The following is a 26526-nucleotide window of genomic DNA, read 5'->3' as shown; positions in this document are numbered from 1 at the left end:
TTATTGTGTCGCAAGCCCCTCGCTGATTTCGAGCCTGTGAAGATAAAACAAGGCATCGTGGGAAGTGGAGTTTACCGTATTCCTCCGAGACCGGGGCAGGCTCGCAAGTTTCCCGAGATACGCGGAGCGCTATAAACGAAGCGCGTTTGAGGAAGCCTTTGTAGAGCGTACGGAAACGCATTTGAGAAATATGCCGCGCTGATTATGTGCCGCGCCGCTTGATGGATCGGTAAGGAACGGAGGCACGGGTTGCTGGGATTACTGTCACACTGAACAAAGAGGATTTATTTATCACATTCACAAAAAGCCTCTTCTAATAGCTCATCGCGGGGTGTATTTAGAACTATTAGCACAACCACCCTCGGCTTCTGATACACTACCTGTCTGTACCCATAATGCCTGGCGTGCTTTCTCTCAGCATCATCTGCGCTTTCTTCCTGCATTTGCGTCTCTCTTCTGACATGCACAGGGTCACGCTGGCATTGTGTTCACGCTTTGACGCTTTAGGTACGGCGTAGAGCCACTAAATAGATTTTCACCTTTTCATCCCTCTTTGAAAGCGTTCCAGGGAACAAAAGCACAATGCCAACAGCATCACCACTCCAACCCGCTGGCATCATATGCCCTCGCTGTCCATTAAAGAGACGCATGATTCAAAAGCCTGGGAATGATTTAAATGGGCTTTATTGTTCGGGGTTTTTTTTTTCATTTGATGTGCACTTATAATGTTAGTCAAGGTTTCTTGCACCCGAACCGGTCATAATTTTGTTTTCATGACTGTTTTTGCCCCCTCTTAAAAGAGTGCTGTTCGTCACTGCACCTTTAAGACAGGTACGACCAAGAATACAAAATAGCTGTTGATATATCACATGTACTTTTTTACCAGAAAAGAAAGCGCGAAAATAAAAATTCTGTCAACATTTATTCACTTTCATGTCGCATATTGCATGTCGCTCTTTCGTCCGTGCAACACAAAAGAAGATATTTTGAGAAAATGTTTGTTGGTTCTTCAAAATATCTTATGTTGTGTTCCGCAGAAGAAAGAAAGTCATACAGGTTTGAAATGACATGAGGGGGAATAAATGATGACAGAATTTTCATTTTTGGGCGAACTATCCCTTTAAACCTTTCCTTTTAAGCATGCACATTTTCTCTTAAAAAAGTCCCGAGCTCCTCACACTTACAGTACGAAAACACACTACATTAAAACCATCCAAGTAGGTTTAGTCTCATTTTTACTTCCTCGCTTTAATTTGTATTAGAAGCTTTGATGTTAAGTGATACTGTATAGCAGGTGCAGGGGCTGTCGGATCCGGTCACTGTGAGGTATGGTTATATATCTCAGCTGATGAGCGTGCGAGTAAATTCCAGCTGGGTTATTTAGTTTAAGTGCTGTTTGATCCGGGAACGCCAGGCAGACTGAAATTGAGATAAATGGCTGCGGGGAGGGGGGCGGCCACCTCTCTTCCCAGCGTGGGGCCGTTGCGGGCCGCAGCGGGGCCAAGGGTCTGCTGCACACCTGTCTCTCACAGTTACAGAGTCCGGGGCTCACGGAGACACCAGCTCTCCTCTGTCAAGGCTTATTGGGACCTCTGGCCCGGTAAACAGCAAGACATGCACGGCCATCGAATCGTGTACATCCGTTACAAGTACATACACCCCCACACATTATACATTCGATCTGTCCCTTCTTCTGTTAGAGCTGACAAGACTAGAGTAGGATTGAAGCTACATCAGATGAAGTTACCTGTATATGATTCGTTCTTCTGTGGAACACGAAAAAGATATTTTGAGAAATGTCTCAGTGGATTTTGCGTCCAGACAATGGAAGTCAATGGTGTCCAATGTCGTTTGGTTACCAACTTTCTTCAAAATATCTTCGTTTGTGTTCTGCAGAAGAAAGAAAGTCATGCAGGTTTGGAATGACATGAGCGTGAATAAATGATCAAATCATTTCATTTTTGGCCAAAGCCACAACCTAGTTGATGTCATAGAGTACGTGCAACCTTGTTTGTATACAGAATGTTGGTTTGTTGTGTTATTTTTGGGGCATTAACATATACAATCAGAGATAACTAAACAAAGTTCATTCAGAGATATGATCTGAGCGCTGCTTGCCCATGCAGAACCTGCCACGGTGGTGCTAGCGTCTTTTGGGTGGTTGCCAGATGTTCGGAGTGATTTTTAACACATTGTTATGCAGTCGCTAAGATGTTCTGGGTGGTTGCTAGGGCACGGCTAGGTGGTTTCAAGGGTGAGTGGTTTCATACAGGCCCAAGCCAAATCCTGGTCCCTAGACATTACTTAGGAAAGTAAGTCACTTCTTAGCAAGCGTTATTTTAGATATTTGTACAAAATAACTTAGTTTCATGTTTGGCATAGTAACCATCTGTGATAATGCACACCAAAGCGAAGCTTTGTTGGATTCCTCGTGTTTTTATATATTAAAAAACAAGAAAATTCCCTGCCGCTGTAAAGCGTCTCAATCTTGACCGGCGGCAAAAAGCAGCGGCCGTACGAGGCATAAATGAAGCTATCCATTAGAGAGAGAGAGAGAGAGAGAGAGAGAGTGTTGTAGACCGCTGGTTAATATAATGTGTGGCAGGTGGTCTGCTTTGCCTGAGGAAGATCTGTAGGGTATGACAGCTCAGAAAAGGCATAAATCCTCCCGCTCTCTTATCTTCAGACACATTTAGTTGCCATGGGGATTTTATTTATGCAGCCGGAAACTTCCATACTTCAGGTGAGATGCACACATCTCGGCAGCTGCAGGCCCAGCCACGGCTCAGAGCGGGGAGCTCGACGCATTTCATGCTTAAATACATGACGGTGGGACGTCTATACCTGCCAGAGGACCTGTCTGTTGTTACTGAGGGAGGATAAAAGTGTCTGTTTATTTTGTCTAGAGAGAGACAGCACGGTCAGTTGAAGTATTTGTGTGGGGATGTTGGATGTGTGTTGTTCATATTCGAACATGAAGTTAAAAGTTGTGCACCTTTTTATCAAATGTGACCCTAGACCACAAAACCAGTCATGAGTAGCACTGGTATAATCGTAGCAATAGCCAACAATACATTGTATGGGTCATATTTATTGATTATTCTTTTATGACAAAACTCATTAGAATATTAACTAAAGATCATGTTCCATGAAGGTATTTTGTAATTTTCCGTCCGTGAATATATAAAAACGTTATTTTTTAGGTGAATAAAAATCGCGTACAAAGATGGCCGGAAACACGCCTTCAAATATCGCTCGCTGCTACCCGCTCTTTTGGAATTCCCCACTCAAGTTTGGTATCTATGTAAAGCTTAGAATTTCCGCTTTCAGGTCCATTTACTCTTCACAAAGACATTAAAGTGGGGAGCCAATAGAGATCGTTAAAACGAATTTGTTTTTTCTTAGCAACGGCCTGCTACAGCGCTTCTGATGGACAACTTTAATGGCGATTTCTCAATATCTAGCAAATATTGTCCTATCCTAACAAACCATACATCAATGGAAAGCTTATTTATTTATGTCTAAGTCTCAATTAAAAAAAAACTGACCCTTAGGACTGATTTTGTGGCCCAGGGTCACAAATGTCCCTGGTTTTATTGTGCACAATTAATCTTGTATTTTTCAGTAATTTGTACATATTTTTGTTAAAAACAAACAAAAATCTGTTATTGTGCAAGTACATAAAAAAAATCTGTTTTGAAAATGTTACTTTACCGTACTCTAATTCTCTACGGTAGCTTGAAATAAGAATTTATCATTTGAGCTGTTGGATATGATTTTCCAGAAAATGTCAGCTTGACATTTGATTTTACTCTACATAAGAAAGTATGCAAAGTAACCTGCAATGTTATGTTTCAAACAGAGACGGTGATATTGAGCTGAAAGTTCTGGATTGCAACTTTAAAGAAAAACTTTATACATGTAATGTGTACATTTTTATAAATATATATATATATATACTGTGTGTATATACAGTATACTGTATATCCTATATATATAAAAATAATATTTTTTTCAGTCCACTCAAATCTGTCCAATCTTAAACAATTTTGCAGTTCACTAAAAAAAATCGGAATATATGGAATTTAAATGCATTTTTCAGAATGCATTTTCACATATAATCAGAAACCGTCAACATGAAAGAACTTGGTTTTTTGGCACATGCACGTACACCAACTCTCACTTCATACGGACAAAACATATGTTTTCAACTTCAGTATTAAACTGGTGCTCTTGTGACGCAGGCTGTGTGAGTATTTACCGGTGGCTTTATAAACCTTCCCCGCTGTGCATGAGTCACTTAACACCGGCCGTACGAGCCAGCTCTGGAATTAGCCAAATGGACACGGTGCAATAAGAGCGCGGTGCTAACAGCAAACTCCTGCGCTGAGCTAACGTGCTAATGGAGCTGAATATGGATCAGTTTAGCTGGAAATGTCAGCGACTTTAAGACAGGTTGTTGAGCACATTTGTATTGATTTGTGATGACTGCGTTTATTACGTTAGCCGTGTTAGTTCAGTTCACAAATCCTGTGATGTTTTGGGGTCTTTATATATATATATATATATATATTACTTTNNNNTATATATATATACTGTATATAATTTTGTTTTAGTAATAGGTAGGCCTATAGTATAAAGACATGGAAAATGATGACACTAGGATGAACACCATGACTCTGAGAGTGTCTTTACGTGCAATGTTTCTTTTATTAATTCATTTTTAAGTGATGTTGGGAGCTGTGTTGAAATGATTTTAGTTTTTTTGGAGTGATATGTTTTGAACATTGTACTCGCAGTGTAAATTACTTTGTTCCAAGTTTTTCTTTTTGATGTGTTTTTTCTTTTCCTGACCTACTTTTTTACCTAGATTGGAAAGAGATATGAATTCTCTCTCTCAATCTTTTTTCGAGGTGCCTCGCATTCAATTATTTAACTGCGTTCTTTTCAATTTTTTGTCTACCTGTTTCTTTGTGCGCATGTGTAAATAATGTATGTTATAGATTTCGAGGAGTACAAGGAGGTGCAATGGGGCGTTGCTTGCTTTCTCTGGGTGTATTTGGATAGAATGTGCTTCGCTGTGAAACCGTGACCCGTTTGCTCTCTGTCTACCTGGCTCTCCACTATGTCCTTGGGATCCCGGTGACATCTTTTTGAAGTGTAGGTTGCCCACTAATGCGGACGTTGCACAGAAAGCAGGATGGGGGTTTGATCCCACCCCTGGTCTCCTCCCCGGGCGGCACGCGATGCCTTTCATAGTCTCAATATCACAGTCCAGTGTACATCAGAGGTTGCACTGAACTGGATCTTTCAAACTCTGTGTGCCCGTCTTTTAAAATAGGGAAACCTTGTGTAAGATTTTAGGATTTTAATATGTACTCCCTGGTCGTGGTTATATTAGATTTATAAGCTGTATTTATTTTGTAACTTCTGCATATCAAAGCACGGGGGATGCATTCATTGCCATGCGTTCATTAATGATAAAGTGCATGTTTAGAATGCACGTCTCTTTTCGTAACGGTCTGCAAAATTTGGTCAGAATAAACTCTAGTGCTGCTACACAAATTATAGTTTGTTGGTTTGCCTTCAGATATCCACGATGCCGAAATCCATTGGTTCCGCCGTGCACATTGGGGGAGTGGAACAGCGAGTGCGCGGTTGTGTTTAAACACATTTAATCTGAGAGAGAAACACTTATCGCGACGAGCAGAGTCTCAGGACCCGCTGTGCTCAAACCTCCCTCCTGAGTGAGATTTTAGCCGACAAAAAAAACACGGCATAATACTCACAAACAGGGGGTTTCATTGCTTTTTTTAATTCTTGCTTAGTGAACTTAGTAGGAGATGTAAACACAAAGCAGTCTGGTGCATGTTTATCGTGACAGGAGTTGCTTCTGTATGCTCTATATGCGTTCGTCCCTGGATAGTGTTTGTGGCCTTTGGACTTGACAGAGGAAGATTTGCCTTGTTGAAACTTACGAAGTTAAAGTGGTTAGCCGGTCTGAACTGGTTAATGTCCATTCACACAAAAACCGATAACTATAAAGTTATTTATATAAGTATATAATCATCCACAACAGTGGATTTTGATTTTGATTGGCTGTCAGTGATCCCAGAATATTGTTTCTCTGTTACATATTATAGTTGTTATATTAAATTTAGCACGATTTGGAAAACTTGATAGTTACTGTCTTTGGTGTGAACGGGCCATTAGGTTGGTCTGTTTGATCGGTTAGCTTTGTTAGCTTGACATTGATCACTAAGTGTGTCTTTCTCATCTTGTGATCGTTCTTTTCTTGGACGGGGACAAAAAATGTATTATTGATATATGTGTATCTATAACATAAACTATAGATGATTGAATGCACCTGTCCTGAAATTAACTTTCGGACTGTGTTTGGTTATTATATACATTTGTATTTAATTGCTATTCATGTTAATTAATCTTAATATTTTTTTGTATATTATTTGTATTAAACTCAATTAAAACTACTCAAAAGTTATCGATTCTTTGCGGAGGTCTCCCGGAAGTTAAGTTTGGGCCACATAACGTTTATGTCGTTGCCACTGAAACCGTCTGTAGCATGCAATGCATTTGCATTATCCAGCATTGCAAACTATCATTTATATGTACACGATCCATAAATTGCCTATTTTTTGGTAACATCTTCCACATCTTCCGCTCAACTTAAATTCTTTGAGATGCACTTTACCATATAAAAATTGAGTTTCTCAACGTCCAACACAGATGAGGCCCGAAAAACTTTCGCTCAAAAAAATGAAGATCAAAGTCATATTAAGTTCATCCAGGTCCATGTAATCTGTAATTTGGAAGCCTGGAGCAACAACAGCGTTTGCGTGTGGCGTCTTCAGATGTGGACGGCGGTAATTAGCCAGCTGTTGCTCAGCTATGATTGACACGTGTACTTGGCACAGACCATGTGCACTATTCATGAGCCACATACCAGCTATAATTAATTGATTTATATGCCTGTAAGCTTTTTCTAAAATATTAACAAGATAAGATTAAATAGGCATGGAGTCGTCAGAGCGGGGCGGTTCTGACCGTGGTGTTGGCTTTGAGTCTATTACCTGGAGGAACACTCGGTTTGTCCGCTTCGCCTGTTGTTCCGTGCGATAAAGACTTTCCTGCCAAGCGCAGATACTTACCTGCATATAAATATGAAAGGTGCACGAAGCAAACTTTGTGCCCATTCCTGTGTATTCTTTATGGCTGCCTTTCAGTTATTTATATCTTCAAAAAGGGTTTTTTTAGATTTGGCATGTTGCATTAAACTGCATATATTTAAAGACGACATTAAACGGCATTCGCAACACGTTACAATTACGTGATGTGACATATTTCATAGTGACGTGATGGTACGTCTCAGGGAGCTAAAGAAATGCTTTGTCATGTGACCAGAAGTTAAAACTTTAGCTAAAACGAAGTGTGATGTCAGCATCTACTGACCAATGAGAAGTTTGGAGAGCTGAGTCCAGTTGTATCATGGCCTTGGTTACATCAGAAGGTCAATTTAAAGGCACCGAAAGTTGCTTTCATGCATTCTCATGCAAATTTTTATATACATGAGGAAGAAAATACAGTAAATATGGACAATTTTGATATTATATTCTCTTTAATGCTGCAGTTTGTAACTTGGCTTTCTCAGTTTGAAAAAGAAATCTGGTTACTTTACATATCTTTACCAGAGTATGAAGACATTAGAACTTATTATTTACTTGAATATAGGCTATTTGAATTGCATTTTTTTTCTTTTCTGACCCAGCCGTTGGGTTACAAGTTAACCTATGTTTGGTTATTTTAACTCATTGTTGGGTCAAATATAAACATTTTCTGGATTATTCTAACCCAGCGGTTGGGTTTGTCCAACTGAAATCCAACTGACAGCTCAAATTATAAATCATTATAATAAATTTACCGTTGTAAATCGGGGTAAAGAGACCGTTTTCCCCACACATTTTTATAACGATTGCATTTGCTCAAGATTTTTGTTTGTTTCTAATAAAAAAAGTTATGAATTGCATCTATATCCAACCCTAAATTTTGATGTCCCGATCCAGACAACTCATTCCACACGCATCTTTCCATATTCCAGCATCTCCACGGGTCAGTCATACACCTTAAACCGTGCAGCTATTTCTTACTCCAGCCTGTTCTCTAAACGTCTGCAAATTAGCCCCAGATCAGACAGACTGTTCACGCGCGGTGACGCTCTCGCTCTGCAGCCGGCTCTTTCCATCTATCAGATGAAATCAGGGAGAGGGTGTCGCGTGAGTCTGCCAGCTCCTGACAGGCAGTCACCTCGCAGGTCTCTCTGCTTTTGTCATGAATAAACATGGCTGCTAGTGGTGTATTGCTTGGAAAAGCACGCCGGCTGTGGTAATGGCCTCTCAAGCCGCCCGTTCTTCTGCTATCACGGGCCACGCCAAAGACCCCTGGCTTACAAACAAACACGAGGGCGGAGTTTATTAAAACCATGTTGACTGGGCTTTAGGTGTAGAGTCTTGGTTTTCTGGATGTAGTCGACCTGTGGCTTCTGTCTTCATCGTGTAAGGTCGAGCTGTTTTGTAGTGCTATCATTCAGTTAGCATACAATGTGCAATAGTAGTATGCAGATTGAATTCGACACGAATGAAAACGTTTCATCGACATGTTATTTAAATATGTTTTATACATTTAAATACAAATGAATGGAAAAGCATTGCTGTTTATTATTTCGTAATAGCTCTTGTAACGGAGAGCACCTATAGCTTAAGCCCCTGGAAACCATCCGCAACATTCTATTGTCATGGCAACGACCTCTGTGTAGGCAAGCACCACTCACATCTAGTCTTGGGGTCGTTGTCATATATTTTATATAGAGAGAAAGTGTTGGTCATGCAAATACCGCAGAGTCCTTTGGAGGGACGATTGTGGATACGAAACAGCGTTAACATGCATTTACCAAACTGTAAAAAGCAATATACAGGGAACGCTTTAAGAATATGCAAAAATATTGTTGTTGCCATTTCTGCCGCGGAGTAGAAAAAGTAAATTATGCTCACCCTGACAGCATGAATTGATGTATATGAGATGTTGAATGCAGTCAGCTATGTCAAAATATTATTTTTCATGCACTGGCTGTTTGCTTTTGGTTTTGCGTTCGCATGACTGTTTGGGGTGATGTAATTATCTGTCAATCTCGGTAAATAAATCACTATGTAAACAGGGGGAGTGGGACCGGCAGAGAGAAACGGGTTTGGAGAATCGGCTTTGGAATGAGGTGGATGCGGAGGGTCACGCATGCTTTTTTTTCTGAAAATAAAAGGCTACTAAATGTTTCATAAACAAGACGGCGTGTGCATCAAAATCAGAAGAACCTCGTTTAGAGCTTTTGAAAGCATCTCGAGTGCAACGTTCTCGAATTGAAAAGGGAGTTAAGCACCATCCGAGAAAGTTTATCAGAGAGGCGCGAGATTCTCCTCAACTAATCATCCGCCCGACTCCGTCCCGAGGCTACGCGAACCAATCTAACACGCCTTCGATTCGGAGAACATTACCCAGCATTCTCGGAGGCCTACAGTGGAGGTGCTCTGAGCTCTAATTAAAAGTTAGAAATCGTCTCATTATGATGATGAAAGTGCAGAAGCAACTTTCGCAGAAGTCCAAACGTGTCATTGTTGTAAGTTGGGTCGAAATCAAACTACTTATTTTTTTCCCAGCAAATGAGTTACCTTGTCAGGCTATTCGCGGGCTCTCTAATGGCCAGATCCATTAGTGCGGCCTATCAGCGCGGACACGTGGATTAATCTTGCTTTCATTGAAGATGGAACATCATATGGACTGAAGAAAAGGTAGACTTGAGAAAAAAATGGAGATTAATCAGCCGGCGTTTGGTTGGATATCAGTCACAGAATAAGACATGGCACAGCATGTACAGCCTGCTTCATTTTCATTTTGAACATTTCTCATGCTTTTTTTATTGGCTTATTTATTAAAGACTTAGCAAGGCATTTAAATGATCTTATAAAAAAATGGTTTAATTGAAGTAACCGTAGTAGTTTGGTTTTATTTGAAGTAAAACCATAGTAACCACAATTTTACTATGATCACAATAACCGTAGTTTAAACATGGTATTTGTAGTAAATCTATGGTAAAACAAATGGTAACCAGTCTGCCAAAACAACATGGTTACTGCACTTATTTACTATAATAAAACCATTGTTAAATTTACAAAGTGATGTAATCCATTCATGATCCCTTACCTGGGGTTTTTATCGAGTAAACGTAAGGTAAAGTTTTCTTTTGGTAAGTTTTGCTACAAATATGGCTAAATTATCATTGCTGTGGTAAAACCATGGTTAATTTGTGGTTTTACTACAGTGAAACCAAAGCAATTATGGTCAGTATAAAATTATGCGTCATATTTCTGAGTATTCTGCAGGAAATAATGGATGGTGGGATTTTGTCCGTTTTCCACATGGATTGTATCCATATCGTACGGTTTGTTGAAAAAAAGCTACAAAGCAATGCGGTAACAAATATTTAAACCATCTTGCCAAATACAGGAACTGTATATGTATGCATTTAAGTATGAAAGAAAGTCTTTCTTACCGACTGCTGTGGGTTTGGACTGAACTCATCACCATGGAATAGAAGGAGATATGAGCTGTTTATACCAGCCATTCATTGCCCTCCGTCCTCACCCACATTTTCTGTCTAGCACTTTATCTCCATCTTTGAAAATTTCATGCAATTTTCCTTACATTGTGGCATAACGTTCACATCACTCTGTTCATTATGGTCATCTTTTATCTTATTTCAATGGAACACGATTTCATTGCTGTTTGAAACTTTAGCGAGAAAAGGCACGAGAGGCCATATAAAAGAACTACGTGAAGGCCACATCGCCACTTTTCCATTTATCTCGTCATACGGTTAGCAATGACCTCAGGTACAGCAGGTAAGCTGTATTTTCTTTTGTCAAGTTGCAGTGAGATGTTAGATAAAGATAGACCATGATCTAAATGTAATAAATTGGGTTTTCATACTCGGTTGTTAACCTGGGGTCATTTTTAAACTTATATATATATTTAAGAATTACATAAGAACTATTGGTGGTAAAGAACACTGTTGCGCTGCCACGGTTAAAAGTGCACATGTTCTGCTAACCCGCTCTTTAAAATGACAAAAGTGTTGTTAAAAGAGGGGTTAAATCCGTGGCCTTGAGGTTAAACCAGGGTTAAACGCAACGTGAAAAGACTAACACAGAGTTGACTGGCATCCGTTTACTCTCAGGGAGTTCATGTCTGTCAGCGGTGAGTTATTTGGATTGTTGGTGCCGTTTCTTTTCCTGACAGGTCTAAATATAGAAATCATATTCTCAGCAGGGGCTAATTTGAGTTCTTAATCGTGTTTAGACCCAGCAGATTTGGCGTTGCAGCAGGCCACCTGTCGAACACATTAGAAGCTTTTTTCAGGGCAGATGGAGAGAGCAGAAAGTCTGTCCTTGTCTTAAATATTCCATCAAACCGTACGGGCGTCTCGGGCCCTGCCAGAACGCTGCTGCTATATCGTATTCCCACTTTAAAGACATCCAGACTCACAGATATCAAAAATCTCTCGGTATGTTCTGGATTTGTCAAACAGAGTATTGAAAAGGGCACAGAAAGCGTTGCTGGACTATGTGGAATTGAGACCATGTTTGAGACGAGGTTTAAATTGGGTTGTCACTACTGTAAATAACCAAGCTTTGTCTTTATAGATCAGAATTAAGGACTCAAAAAAAGCAGTGAAAATTCTATTTACTGTAACTGCATTATGTATACTTACGTGGCCTGGTAATGTTTCCCAAAACAATATATAGCCACTGAAAAATGGCTCTTTTCGTTCTCCACCTCTCTCTGATTTCTAAATCGCTCATGCTGGTCTTTTTATAAAACCAATTGCTCAATTACTGCACTGCATATCAGATTAGAACTTGTGGTTCGAGGCTCACAAAGTGACTTTCTTTCACTGAGGGCACAGAGATAAATTAACAATGTCTCAGAAACCAGATGATGACAGGAAGAAGTCGAGAGGAAATAGCCCGAGCGTCGGGTTCTCTGAAGCTTCTGATTCACTAACAGATGGGAAATAATGATGGAAAATTCAAGGTAGCTCCACTTCACACACCACACCTGAATTATAAATAAATGTTATCTTTCAGTTTTTTGCATTTACCCGTATGTTTCTGGAGGCAAGAGTAGATATTAGATTTCTTGATCATTTCATTTGGCAGACAGGGATGAGATTGAATGCTTAAAGGGGTCATATGGCGCGAATACGTGTTGTTGTTGTTTTTGTCTTTGGTGTGTTATAAGTTGCCCATGCATGTATTAGACACGTAAAATTGCAAAAATGAAAGTGTGGGAGCAAAAGATGCATTCTATCTAAAAGCGAATGCTCACCCAGACCTGCCTGAAACGCCTCGTGTAACCACACCCCCACAAATCTACGTCAGTTGGTGGTATGATTTGACTAAGACCGCCCAAATGTATACGCAAGTAAGGTGGGCGTACCCGTCAGAACAATTGAAGAGGAACCTGATGTTCCAAATATGGTAAGAGGCGTTACATTTCCCTCACACGCTTACAGTTTTCGACCAATCACTACGCAGTGGTTAACTGGCCAATCATAGCACACCTCGCTTTTCAGAGCCATGAGTTTTGTTAAAAATCCGCTCGTTTCAGAGAGGCGGGGCAAAGAGGAGATACAAACATGCACGGTATGTGGAAAATACAGCGTTTTTAAACCTTAAATCATGTATACGCATTTCATTACATCTAAAACAAACTATAATATTCATTTTAGCCGTGTCATATGACCCCTTTACATCTCAACGGTAATCTCACATGTATCCACTAGAGATTTACAGTGAAAAAAATTTGTCATTCACTTTCAAACATAAAGGTTATATGGAAGGTTCTTCACAGCGATGCCTTAGAAGAACCAGTTTTGGTTTACTACAAAGAACCGTTTGTGAAACAGAAATGTTTCAAATGTGGATTTTAAATGTTCTTTGTGGAACCATTTAGCTAAAAATCGTTCTTATATGGCATCACGAACAGTGTTGGGTGTAACTAGTTACTTAGTAATTAGTTACTGTAATTTAATTATTTTTCCCTTTAAAAAGTAAAGTAAGGGATTACTCTTATTTTTTCTGTAATTTAATTACAGTTACTTTTGATGTAATTAAAGTAAATACTTTGTGTAATATATGTGTGTGCAATAGTGGAATTGACATCAAAATTCAAAGTCTAACTTTAAAATCTGTGATTTAATGTATAATTCTCACATTTGTAATACTTTAGTCAGTTAATAAGAGTACTTTATGTAGTTTAATATTATTTATTTTAATGAATTAAAAGAGCCCTTTCATGTCTATCCTTGAATCACTTAACAAATCAAGGTTGACGTAGGATATAGAAAGTAATTCTTAATTACTAGCAGTGTTGGGTAAGTTACTCTGAAAAAGTAATTAATTACTAGTTACTAATTACATATTCAATAGTGTAATTAGATTACTGTACAAATGACTCTCTCCAAAAAGTATTTAATTACTTATTACTAATTACTTTCTATATCCTACATCAACCGTGATGAGTTAAGTGATTCAAGGATAGACATGAAACGGCTCTTTTAATTCATTCAAATAAATAATATAAACTACATAAAGTACTCTTATTTACTGACCAAAGTATTACAAATGTGAGAATTATACAATAAAGCATTCATTTTAAAGTTAGACTTTGAATTTTGATGTTAATTCCACTATTGCACACACATATATTACACACAGTATTTAGTTTAATTACATCAGAAGTAACTGTAATTAAATTACAGAAAAAATAAGAGTAATCCCTTACTTTACTTTTTCAAGTGAAAAGTAATTAAATTACAGTAACTAATTACTTAGTAACTAGTTGCACCCAACACTGATTACTAGTAACTAAATACTTTTTGGAGAGAGTCATTTGTACAGTAATCTAATTACACTATTGAATATGTAATTAATAACTAGTAATTAATTACTTTTTGAGAGTAACTTGCCCAACACTGATCACGAAGCACCTTTATTTTTATGAGTGTTGATAGAGATTTAAATGATTAAATTATGAGCTTTAAAAATCTCCTAAAAATTCGTTTTGACCAAATTTTCTGAGGCATATACTGTAACGCACATTCTTTTTTAGCTCTGTGCTCTGCTCTTACTGTTACGGTAGCCTATATCTAAAAGTTGAATCATTCATTTGTATTTCAGATGGAACCTCAGAGATGAAGTTAATACGAACTGTAAATGAATGAAGTTAGTACTCCATCCAGTCTCCCGAGCTCTGAAAGAGCAACCTCGGAGCTATAACATTTTCCTCTTCTCTATAAATCAATCTGAATTTGGCCTTTGTCATCTATATCATCATCAGTCACGGTGTCATTTTTTTGCGCCGCTCGCAAAATGGATAAATACTATCTGTCTATGTTTTCAAACATTTATTGTCAGAATCTATTTACACAGTGACTGAAGCGGCATTACAGTAGATCTTATTGCTTATATTTTTACCTTGAAGTGTCCTGCGACTGCCCGTCAGCCTCATATGGTCCTGATGCGAAAAGCAATAACAGCACATTCTGGTGGATAAGAGCTCGCCATAGCCGCCAATATCCTTTATGGTGGCTCTATGATAATAATATGGTTGATATTGTAGAAGACTGGAAGTGCAGGCAGTGTGTTAACAATATGAATTCTGATCAGAGCTCAGATAAGCGCCATCTCCATTCCGCCTCCTTTATCACTCGCAAAGCAGATTGTGCTCTGTCTCACCGAGTGTTTTATTAGCACATTATACAAATTGCGCATGCGACAAACACCATAAATAACAACAAACACAGGTAAACAAACATACTGTGGGGGCGTACGCGCTCGCCGGATAAATAAAGAACAATCTGTGAGTTTACTGGTGCGAAATTCACCCTGTCAGCAGAACGGTTAGCGTTGGACGTCCGGCCCCCAAAGACACTAACTGTAATAGAGGGAGGAAGTACAGACATAAATTACGATTTATCTAAATGTATTTTCTGTAATATTTTGCGGCACCAAACGTTCGAATAACATTTAAAATAGAATTGATCAAGGTTTAGATTTTGTAATTTGTATTTATTATGTTGTCCAGCTGCCTCAACAATAGTGTTGAATAGCATCTTTTAAAGGCTTTTTTGTACTGTGCTATTATGGGAATGTGTTATATAATAAGATGCAACCTGTAACTCTTTTTAGTTAAAAAACACCAAAAACACTTATTGAGTACATTAAATGTTAAGCTGTGATTTTGCGGGAAGTGTCACTTTGACATGTAAATATAAGTATGTAAATTAATCTGCAGTTGTATGTTTTGAACAGAGGTAGATGTAGACGCAAAGGGTACAGATTAAAGCTTTATGTATCGCAATAAATTTACATTTTTCCTGCTTAAATGGCAATTTTAGAAATTGTCAGACAAGTGACGTGTATTTTAAAGGTTATGTTTTGTTAAAAAACATATTTTCTTGATTGCAACATTAATACAACATTCCAATTACTGTCCTAGACATTTTTATTATAGACAATTATTTTGACATTCGATTTTTTGATATTACACCTTTTTTATATTTTTTGATATTTGATATTTTGATTTGATATTTAGACTTTTTCCGCAGTTGGTACAGCCAATGTACTTGTACTTTGTAATAATACCATATATCCTGTGTATTTCATATACATTTCTTTGCCTGTACTTTGCTTCGCTGTTTTTACTTTAAATCTGCTTTTACACAATGCAATGATACAATAAATTGAATTATTATTCAAATACTATCAACAAATACATAAACAGTGACAAGTACATAATTTATTATACGAGCATGGTGTGCATGTTTAGCAAGTTATATTTTCATTGAAAATTTTCACAATAAGTCTAGTTTGTTAGTGTATTTCGATGAAATAAAAACTTTTTGTGTTCAGCTGTAGCTCCGCCCCTTAATTCTGACGCGCTGCGTTTCTTTAAACTGACCGTGACCGCCACAGAAATAGGGCGAAAATGCAAGCGGGTGCAATTTTACAGCCACGAGAAACATCAGAGACGGGCCTAATCTGTAAAAAGAAAAGCCATCAAACAAGCCCACTTCAGTAGCTAGCAGTGCAGGGTGCATTTTTCATGATTATTGCTGTTGTAGAGCGGAGACCTTCATGAATCAGTAGTCGGGTTGTTGTGGTTTGGCTTAGAACATCAGCGATAAAAGCAGCTTACGCTCTCTCACTCTCTCTCTCTCAAGACAGTTTTTGTTTTCCTAAACAATGATTGTCATCAGCAGCACAACAGCGCAACTCTGAACAAGTTCCAAATCAAGGCGATGCGAGAGCGCCGCCGCATTGTGCATCAATTATTTATCTTGTGTTGCTTTGTACAAACATGCTCCCCTGCTGGAGAGATGGGTGCCTGCACGCAGCCAATTACTTCAAAATGTTTCTCTCATTCATTATTGAGGTGGTAAATCTTGTACAGGTTGTTGAGCGTCTGACCCGGCGTGGAGCCCGCCGCGCTGTGCTTTGATCAAAACCCGGGTGACTGGCATGGACGGGGCCCAGGCTCGATGCTCCTGATGTAATGCAGGAGAAGGGCACGGCTGCCGCTGGTTCTCCGAGGAGTCCAGGAGCTTCTGGGAGCTGTGGCGGGTAATTAGAGTGGTCAGGCTGATCTCGGAGCTGCGCAGGTATGCGGCCCCCTCGCGACATGCCCTTCCCGGCATTTGTGACCCTCACCTCGGCCTCTCTGCTCTCCGGCGTGCTGCGCGTTCGCTTGGCGTGCCTGCTGGACGGCAGGAGGTGGATCTGAATATGTGCATATGCTTGGAGAAGTGTAAACATGTACGGCTGAGTTTGGACGGGTGCTGGGGCCGTTGCCGTTTTCTTTTAATGTCAACAACATTTTCCTTGTGAGTTTGAAAGCCTTGTCATGTCAAAAAAAATGTATTGCTTTTAATGCGTTTTAAAATAATATGCTACTCTCTTGATTCATCGCACCTTTGGTGGCTGTCTTGAGGTTATTTCAGATGTGCAATGTCTGCGATTGATGTACCGTTTAGCATTTGCTAAATATAAATTTAGTGCGGTTTGAATTTGGAAAATTAAATAAAGCTCTTTGGCAGGTCTGAATGTCGGCAACGCAACATGCCTCGTCTTTTATATGCTATTATTATATTACTGTATCCTCTGACTTCACAACAACAAGAATCCCAATTCAGTTTTGTCCTGTTCAAACATGCCCTTGTGTTTCTTTTTTCCTTTCATCCCGAGAGCCTTGACTTCATCGGTTTCAAACCTCAGGATTTGAATTTAGTGTGTTACAGTGGAGTGGGACTTTGGCTAGAGATATGATTTAGGACAGAGAAAGAGAGAGAGATCTCATTGGGTCCCGGGTTTGGCGAGAGGCCAGGCAAAGAGAAGTGAGCTGTTTGAGGGACGGCTGGAGGAGGGGGTGTGGAATGTGGGGGATTGTGGGATAGGAGAAGATGCCGTCGAGCCTTGGCTCAAGTAATTGTGCGGCTCCCAGGTGATGAGGGCTTTTATGCCATTAACAGTGTCTATCCCTCCGCAACGCGTGCCAGCTCTTTAACCAGACAGTGCTGCTAATTTCACAGCTAATACTGAGCCGTTCCACCTCAGCGGGCCGACCGCAGCAGGTGCAGCAGGGAAACGACCGGGAGGGAGGGCGGAGCAGAGCGAGAGAGCCAGAGATGGGGGAATATGACCATTGTGCATCAGATGATGATTTTGGGTCTCTGATTGAAGTCATCGCAGTTTATCAGGAAGTCAAAGGAGGAAGTTACAACTTTGCAGTTGTTTTTATTTTATTTCACGCAATTTGAACGTTTTTTGCACATTCTGATCGATACAGAATTTTAGAGGTGCAATCCTAAACAAAAATCTGATATTGAGCAAGCACATAAAAAAACGTTTCCTTATTTTGCCCTAATGCACAATGGTATTATTAATATTTATATTTATATTAATATAGTCACTTCGTCACCAGGGGCCCGCTTGCGATGTGGGTAAACAGTAAAGCAGGTCCTGCGTTACGCCACTGTAAAGAGTGTTTTTATTCTCTTGACTTGTTTTTTTATTTTTTTCTTGTCCAATATACTAAGAGGTTGCAGTATTCAACCTCTCTGCTTTTGTATATATACTCTCTCTCTCTCTCTCTCTCTCTCTCTCTCTCTCTCTCTCTCTCTCTCTCTCTCTCTCTCTCTCTCTCTCTCTCTCTCTCTCTTTCTCTCTCTCTCTCTCTCTCTCTCTCTCTCTCTCTCTCTCTCTCTCTCTCTCTCTCTCTCTCTCTCTCTCTCTCTCTCTCTCTCGCTCTCTCTCTCATCCTGTGGCTACAGGCTCTTGTTCTCTTTAACGCAGACATTACGAATTACAGTTGTATATCATATTTGTGGTCAGATTCAGATCTGGTCCATTAGACGTATTCTACAGATGACTCATTCTGGAGGATTCTTTTACCCTGGTACATTACTGTAATCAATTTTCACTTTACAAAAAACAACTTTTGTTGACATTAGTAAAGGCATTATTTATTACTCTTTGTTCATGTTAGTTCACTGTGTATTAACTAATGTTATAGATACAACTTTACCCAATGTTTACTGTTTGTACCGGTATTTACATTAAAGCAATAAGTTACAATATACTGTACCAAAAAACGATATTGTTATATTGTGAATAATAAAAATATTTGATATAACTTTATCTAACTGATCATTTTTCACTAAATTAAGAAAAACTCTCATTTTATTTATTATTATCTGCTATAAGCTATATTCTGACACGTAAACCGCGATTAATAGTTGGTTACATAGTAGGTGATGAACTTCGCTGTTACTATAGACGGTTTTAGCGGCAACAACATAAACAAATGTTATGTGGCCCGAACGTAACTTCCGGTAGATCTCAGCAAAGACTGTTGAGAAGTTTTAATTGAATTTAATACAATTAATATACAATCAAATATTAATCTAAATTAAATATAATATAAATTGTTTATATTTTATATAATAGAAAATGTTTATATTTAACACAGCATTGGTTAATTTAACACCCAACAGTTGGGTTCATCCCGTTTTGACCCAGCTCTGGGTTGAAAATAAGCCATCGTTTTTTAGTGCGCATATCCCCCTGCATGTCTCTCACATCTTCTACTGTACGTGTTTAAGATTTGGTCCTGGTCTCCTCAGGGCAATAAAGGCGATTTGTGTCTCACAATGTCGTTCTTTTGGCTCACACAGAAGGGAATGTGAGAAAGCGAATGCAGGGTGTTTTGTGATTTGGCTTTTCAGGCAGCGCTTTTGCCATGTAATCGCATTGCGTCTAGCTTACCTGCACCGCCCCCGATGGGTTTATTCACAGCTAACGGGATTTACCGCGGTGCAGAGATCCGGCGAGCAGCACTGCTCTTGTGGCTTTCCACAGCCCTCTTAATTACACACTGACAGGAGATCAGCGCTGACAAGCCCACCCTCTGATCAGAAGAGAGGGGCACCGGCGGCCCCCACGGACCCCCACACAGCTCTATTCCGCGCTAAATTTAAACCCAGATTACACCAAACCCGCACTGACCACTGGCCTGGTATGATTCTTTGTGAGTAATGATTTGTTTCCTGTAGGATTGTACAGTATTACAATATTGCAAGTTTTGGAATTTCCTTTCGTGTCCCTTGAACATCATGTGATCTTAAGTTAAAGGGACAGTCCACCCAAATAATAAAAAGTCTGCCGTCCTTCATTCACCCTTATGTTATTCAAAATCTGTATATGAATGACATTTTGAGAAATGTCTCAGTGGTTTTGTGTCCACACAATGGAAGTCAATGTTAAACAACATTCTTCAAAAGATCTTATTTTGTGTTGTGCAGAAGAAAGAAAGCCTTACAGATTTAACATGAGTAAACGATGTAAGCTTTTTGGGTGAACTGTCCCTTTAAATGTAAAGTGCGTGGTTTCTGCACGGCCCACTTCCATTGGTTGTATATTGAGCATATTAAAACAGTTTTGGTAAAAGCACTTTAACATTAAAACACCCACATATCACCTTTACATTTTTATTACCGCAAGTCCTTATAGGGGTTCAATTGTAAACACCCAAGAGGGAATCTGCTAATGACACTATTGTTTATTGTACTTTATGGGATATTGATTCAGGATTCAGTTTTTCTGAATAAATTCCTTTATTTGCTTCCTTCCCAGTGTGAGAGAGATGCTGTTCGTTCGACGGGTATGTTTCCACTGTGACTCACCCGGTATAATAGAGCACACCTCTTTCTCTGTGGCTGCGACATGAGTTTCACTTTGTACAAGCAACACTGTGACCTTTTCCTCTGACAACCTCCCTTTGTCCAGTCAGTCAGGTCACCCTTGTGCTTTTAAACAGCCAATCACACGCCTACAGCCCCTCTGACACCGCACACATCTGCCGGGCTATCAGCGGCCATTGAGATGTCATGTCTGCTGGAAGATAAAAAGAAATACACTGTGGGATTATCAAGACCAAGGAGTGTGAGGAAAACCACATTTTTCTGGACTTTAAAATGAGTGAATCCTGTTGGGAAGCGCTGTGGGTATCTTAGTAATAATTGTGAATTTTCTAATGAAATTAGGATTTTTTAACGGTGAATATTTCAATTTTGGTTTTATTATTAAATACAGTAACGTGAGTTTGTACTGAATTGATGCCTGTTATCTGTTATCAGGTTTATGGCATCCTTTTCATTTTTCGTGGCCCTCTTGGTTTTCCATTTCTGTCTAAAATAAACATCCTTCTTTGCGAGCTCTGAAGCTGAACCAAAAGAAACGCTTAATTGCTTTTAGCTAAGAGAGACTACTCTTGAATATGAAATTGTTCAGTAAATTGCATTTTGAGCGTTGTGAGACTGCCTCTCGCTCTCTGCTATTGTGAAAAACAAGAGGAGGCAATTCACGATGAATCCGGCCTTCTAGAAAGCCTTCAGATGGGTTTACAAGGCTGTAAACGAATTCATCCCAGTCCAAAAAAAGAATGAATACTTCACCCAGCTTAATTTGTTGGTATTTGTTTTCAAGTTGACTTCACGATTGAAGTTCAAGTCAATATCCCAGGTTGAAAAAATAGTGCACTAAAATACACTTTATGGAATTACACTTCGTACACTGGCGAAAGTGTAATTAAAGCGCTCTATTTTTACACATTACGTTTGTACTTAATAAACTAAAACTAAAATACGGTTTTTAGTACTTCTATTCATGGTGTCTTAAAATAGCACAGTTGAGTAGATCTTACATCTTCTTGAGTTTTTCTTAAAAAGCACTAAAAAGTTTTAAAAAATTGTATATACAAAAGTAGTGCAAGAAAATACAGCACTTTAAATACATTTAAAGGGATAGTTCACTCTAAATTGAAATTCTGTCATCATTTACTCTTGTCATTTTAAACCTGTTTGACTTTCTTTCTTCTTTAAAACACAAGAGAAGATATTTTGAAGAATGTTGGTAAACAAAAAGTGTTGGTCCTCATTGACTTTTATTGTATGTACACAAAACCAATGCATGTCAATGGGGACCAACGGTTTTCTGTTACCAACATTCTTTTTTTGTGTTCTGCAGAAGAAAGAAAGTCGCACAGGTTTGTAATTACACGAGGGTGAGACATGATGACAGAATTTTCATTTGTGAACCACTTTTTCACCTTGTTAATAATTTCAAGTTTCAGCCTCGGATGTGACAATGGATCTGACACAAAATTGGAAACACTTAGAAGTTTAAAAAGCGTCGAATGCAGGTTGAATTTTACAAGATTTCTGGAAGATGTAGGGACAAGCGACTTCTGTAGTGATGAAGAATGTCAATGTGTCCCCCTACGCACGCATACACATTGCTCTCAGGACAAGTGAACGGCATCCAGGGCATTGCAAGCCATGGACATTCACATCAGAACCAGATCCATTTTACTGATTGCGAGTGAAGTACGTGCAGACCTTGAAGGGAATTAGTGCACCATGGAAGACGTAACCTTGCCTTTAATGATGCACATCTGAGCTCAGCAATCCCATGATTCACAGTGGCTCTGTAGCTATGAACATAGTGCTTATGAATAGCAGCAAGAATTGCTTTTTATAGCATAGACAAGTAAATCTTAAACACAGTTGTGATGTCACTTTGCATCGTCATATTGAAGACAACAAGAATCTTTTCGATTTAAAATTCTTGACATTTTAATTTCAAGTTTTGTTATCTAGTGTTTCATATTGTTTCGTATCCATTCAACAGATGTCATTGACATACCGTATAATGACATCTTAAAAACTCTGAGAGAGTGGAAGAGTAGACCAAGACCAAGGGACAGTTCACCCAAAAATCAAAATTCCGTCATCATTTACTCACCCTTAGGTTGTTCCAAACCTGTACAAAGTTCTTTGTTCTGCTAAACACAAAGGAAGATATTTGTAAGAATGTCAAAACAGATCTTATACCCAATTGGCTCCCATAGTATTTACTATTTTCCCTACTATGGCAGTAAATGGGGAATGATATCTTTTTGGTTACTGACATTCTTACAAATATCTTCCTTTGTGTTTAGCAGAACAAAAATATGTATACTGGTTTGTAACAATCTGAGGGTGAGTGAATTTTCATTTTTGGGTGAATTATCCCTTTAAGTTGCATGTGCTCAACTTGTATATTGATCAAACAATGTACAGTCGTCTTTCCAAAAGTCGTGTAACTTGTTATAAACCCGCTCCATCTAATTCGAACCCATCATATGACATACTGTATGTATAACCAAGTCAATGAGAATATTAATGAGGTAACCAAGGAGATAGCATTTACTTTAATTAGAAGAACCAAGACTATGGCCTTTTTTAGTGCGCCGTGGCGGCGAGTCACAAAAGGAATTGATTGGTTTTGGCATTTAGTCTCTGATCAAGTGTCATCTATTGCTTTAGGAGGCAAGAAGATAATCTAAAGTGACATTTCTCCTCTGCCGGCTTTTTCTACACTGATGAAGGCAATTACCTCCAACCCTAAATCATCATTTGCAGAAGATTCAGCCTGTTCTGCATTTTTCTTTTTTTGGGGGGGGGGTCTGTCATAGTCAGACATGTCAGAGTGATTTGCTAATTTAGTAAATAGAGCGGTACGGTCATTCGCAAGGTGATGTGTACTGGATGTTTTGGATGTCTTTAAAATGGTTTAAATTGTCTTAAAGGACACATGAAAGGATGTCTGGAGTTACACGAGAATTTTTTTTTAATCATTTTAGTTTATACTTTGTCAACCATCTCTACTTTACATGACATTCATGTCAAAATAAAGTCACTCCCCTTCAGCCACCAACTCCATTCCAGTTCTGTACATACTGTAATTGTGTTTACAAACAATTACCAATTATTTTTTCTTTTATGTTTCTGCTTCTTTTAAAGCTACCATAACACATGCAGTTTCTGCCAATCTTATATTAATCTTGAGTACCTATAAATATGACCTCCTGGAGGGTGTGTGGGGGGAGGAACTAAATCACGAGCACACAATAGCCTACATGATCGCATTATCCCTGCATAACTATTGATTCACTATAAGTTTGTGTTGTTTATGTAATGCACATATGCGCCGCTTGCCAACAAAACGCATATTTGACATAGTATCACTTACCGCTTGCGGTTCATGTCCGGCATCTTTTAGCGCTGGGACCGCGCCATCTATCAGTTTCAAACGATCCAGCGTTATATCCACCTTTTATATAACATCCATCACTGATATGCCTTGAACAAACATACACACCTAAACTTCACTATCGCAAGAGTAACGAGCTGCAGCTGCAGGAGCAGCGCAGCCAATCTTGATGGTAAGCGGGTCTCGCTCGTCGGTTGGCGCGTGGACAGGCTATTTCTTTCGCCTTGCTGTGCTTTTCTGGGAGAATTGCCCAATAAAAGGAATAGGATCCCGTTTACGAACCATAAAAAACTTTCCGAAACAAGTTGGAGTGCTGGGGGAGTGTATCGAGCACAGAAATACTACGTCATACATCCAGCTCGTTTTTTGACAAGTTGACCATGTTAAGCCTGCATGTTTAACATTGTAAATAAATCAGAATGCATGAAACACTGTTGCATGCCCCCTTTAAGTTGTCATTGATATCTTGCAGCAACAATTGAAATCTCATCTGTGATTTTTCTCTTCTTAGAAATCTGCAAGGGTCGTGGAGGGTTGGAGTTATCACCATGTTTTCGTATTTGTTGCATTTTCTCGTACTACATAATATGTGGTAAAACTGAAGGTCATGTAACCTCAGCGCATCAAGACGGCTTTTGGACAACATAATTCTTTCCGAGTTTGTGGAAGAAATGAAATCCTGCTGCTCTATTGCACTTTGACTCCAGACAACCATTACTAGTTTTATATACTGTCTGAGCAGCAGACCATCAAATAGTGTTTTTATTCTCATCCTGAAGTGTTCCACACCATCGAGAATAGAAATCCATCTCGCTTATGCAAAGGCATGGAGTGCATCTATATTTGGTGATGAAATGATAGTTTTATATTGTTGATATTCGGGGGATTAAAATTGATCACACTATCTTCGACGGCAGTATTAGATTTGCGCTTAGGTGGTCTTTTGGAGGTAATGGCCATGTGGGCTTTTTGAGGTTTATTGCTTGCTGTTTGGGATTATCGACCAATACTAAAACAGAAACTAGAGACGGAGAATTGTGAGGATTTGTCAAGATTAAGTACTTTATATTTGCATTCTACGACATGGCTCAGTTTCATTTTTTATGTTGCTTTTTGTTTGCTGATAAAGTGCAAAGGCAACATCTGATGGTTTTCTCCTACACCGACCGTCATTTTTCATCCATCAAGACATTTTTCTCTCCCATCTTTCGCCACTTGCGATAACTGATTTAGCATTTACGGTGGTAAAAAATTAATCTGAATGTCGGCCGGTGGGGAACACAGAAGCTCCGGGCTGATTTATTTCCGACTTAATTCGGAATGGCTTGACATGATGAGCGCTACAGAAAGTGGGCAGTTGTGTTTTGGAAGTATTAAACTGGCTGTTGTGAATTGCGTGATTGAAAATCATAAATCAAGGCGCTCAAACCCTGAACCAAAGAGCTGAATCTATAAACACGAAATAGGCTGCGTCTTGTACGATATTAGTCAATGGGGTTGTGCATATTTACTTGTGCTTGAAGTGAATGTAAATTGTGCGCTTAATGAATAAAAGTCTCTTGGATCTGATGGAGTATACATTTTAGAAGCACTTTTCTTTTTTGTTCTCAGTCAGAGGATAGCAATGTAGTGTTTTGACATGAAAAAATGGATCACGCCTATTATTTTCTGTGACGGTGCATCTGCGCTGGATGCATTCAATGCCACTGTGTGTCTTCTGTAAATGGATGAGCCATTCTGTATTATTTGACGCACTGCAAAGCATCAATGGACCATGTCCAGCTAAAGTATTTTTTTTATTCACAAATATCATGAATTGATTGCTATGAATAACATTTTATTTCTCAGAGGTTGTCAGTTCTTAGTTTATTTGTATTGAAGTATCAACCTGGTCTTGGATGTTTTGAGAAATTTGATCAACCCGATGAAGAGTATGGAGGTGGAAAATGAAAGTACTGTAGATTGGAGAGGTAAAATAATCTGGATTTGGGTCAATTTGATGAGAAATGTTTGAGTTCATATTGAGATCTTCCATTTTTTTACTGACTTGCTTTCTTGGCAATCTGAGCTCAGTTTGTGACATTGTTGAGATCTCTTTTCTTAAACTCTAATGGAGACATTTTTAAGATTTCTGCCTCTATCTCTTAGGAGAAATATCTGAGATGCAAGCATTTTCATTTGCTCTCCGTTTAATCTCATTGATGTCTTGTAGAAATCTGTGATTTTTTTTTTTTATGGGTTTGCTTACTTATTCACACGAGCATTTTGTAATGACAAGTTTTCAACAGTGTCGACAAGCTCAAGCTTTCATGGCATGATGGGAAATTGTTTGCTTCTTGCTCAGATGCATGTTAAAATGCAAGAGTCTGTTGACTGTATAAGAACATATATTCAGAGACATGCTCACCAGATAGTTTTACATCCATAGATTCAAACAGCGGCACTTGCATGGAGGCAAAATGTAAAACAAATCATTTTGTGTGTGCGAGCGTGTGTGATGTTGTGTATACGTATTTTGGGTGTTTTCCGTCTGACATCGGTTCTGAAATTGAGTGCAGACAGTTAGCGTTTATTTCTCTTTCTGGCTGAGAAAGAAGATCTCTGGTCTTGAGTCTTTGGTTAAAAGGCAGCGATGTGAAAGTCATTCACAGGACTGTCTCTTGAGACCCCCGGCCAAAGCTAATCAGGACTTCGACCCACTTCTGGATTCCAATGACTGAATCAATTGAATTGAGGTGTCCCTTCGGAGCAC

At 39.0% G+C, this 26526-nt stretch overlaps 1 protein-coding gene across 7 annotated transcripts in view; it reads left to right on the top strand.

The window, feature by feature from the left end:
• LOC130560294 (neuronal PAS domain-containing protein 3) overlaps positions 1 to 26526 on the top strand; it is a 235165-nt gene that overhangs the window by 51333 nt on the left and 157306 nt on the right. The window lies entirely within an intron of this gene.

This window comes from Triplophysa rosa, linkage group LG10, assembly GCF_024868665.1.
Source record: "Triplophysa rosa linkage group LG10, Trosa_1v2, whole genome shotgun sequence".
Lineage (NCBI taxonomy): Eukaryota > Metazoa > Chordata > Actinopteri > Cypriniformes > Nemacheilidae > Triplophysa > Triplophysa rosa.
The sequence above is the reverse complement of the archived record's forward strand: the minus strand, read 5'-3'. Positions and strand labels throughout refer to the sequence as shown.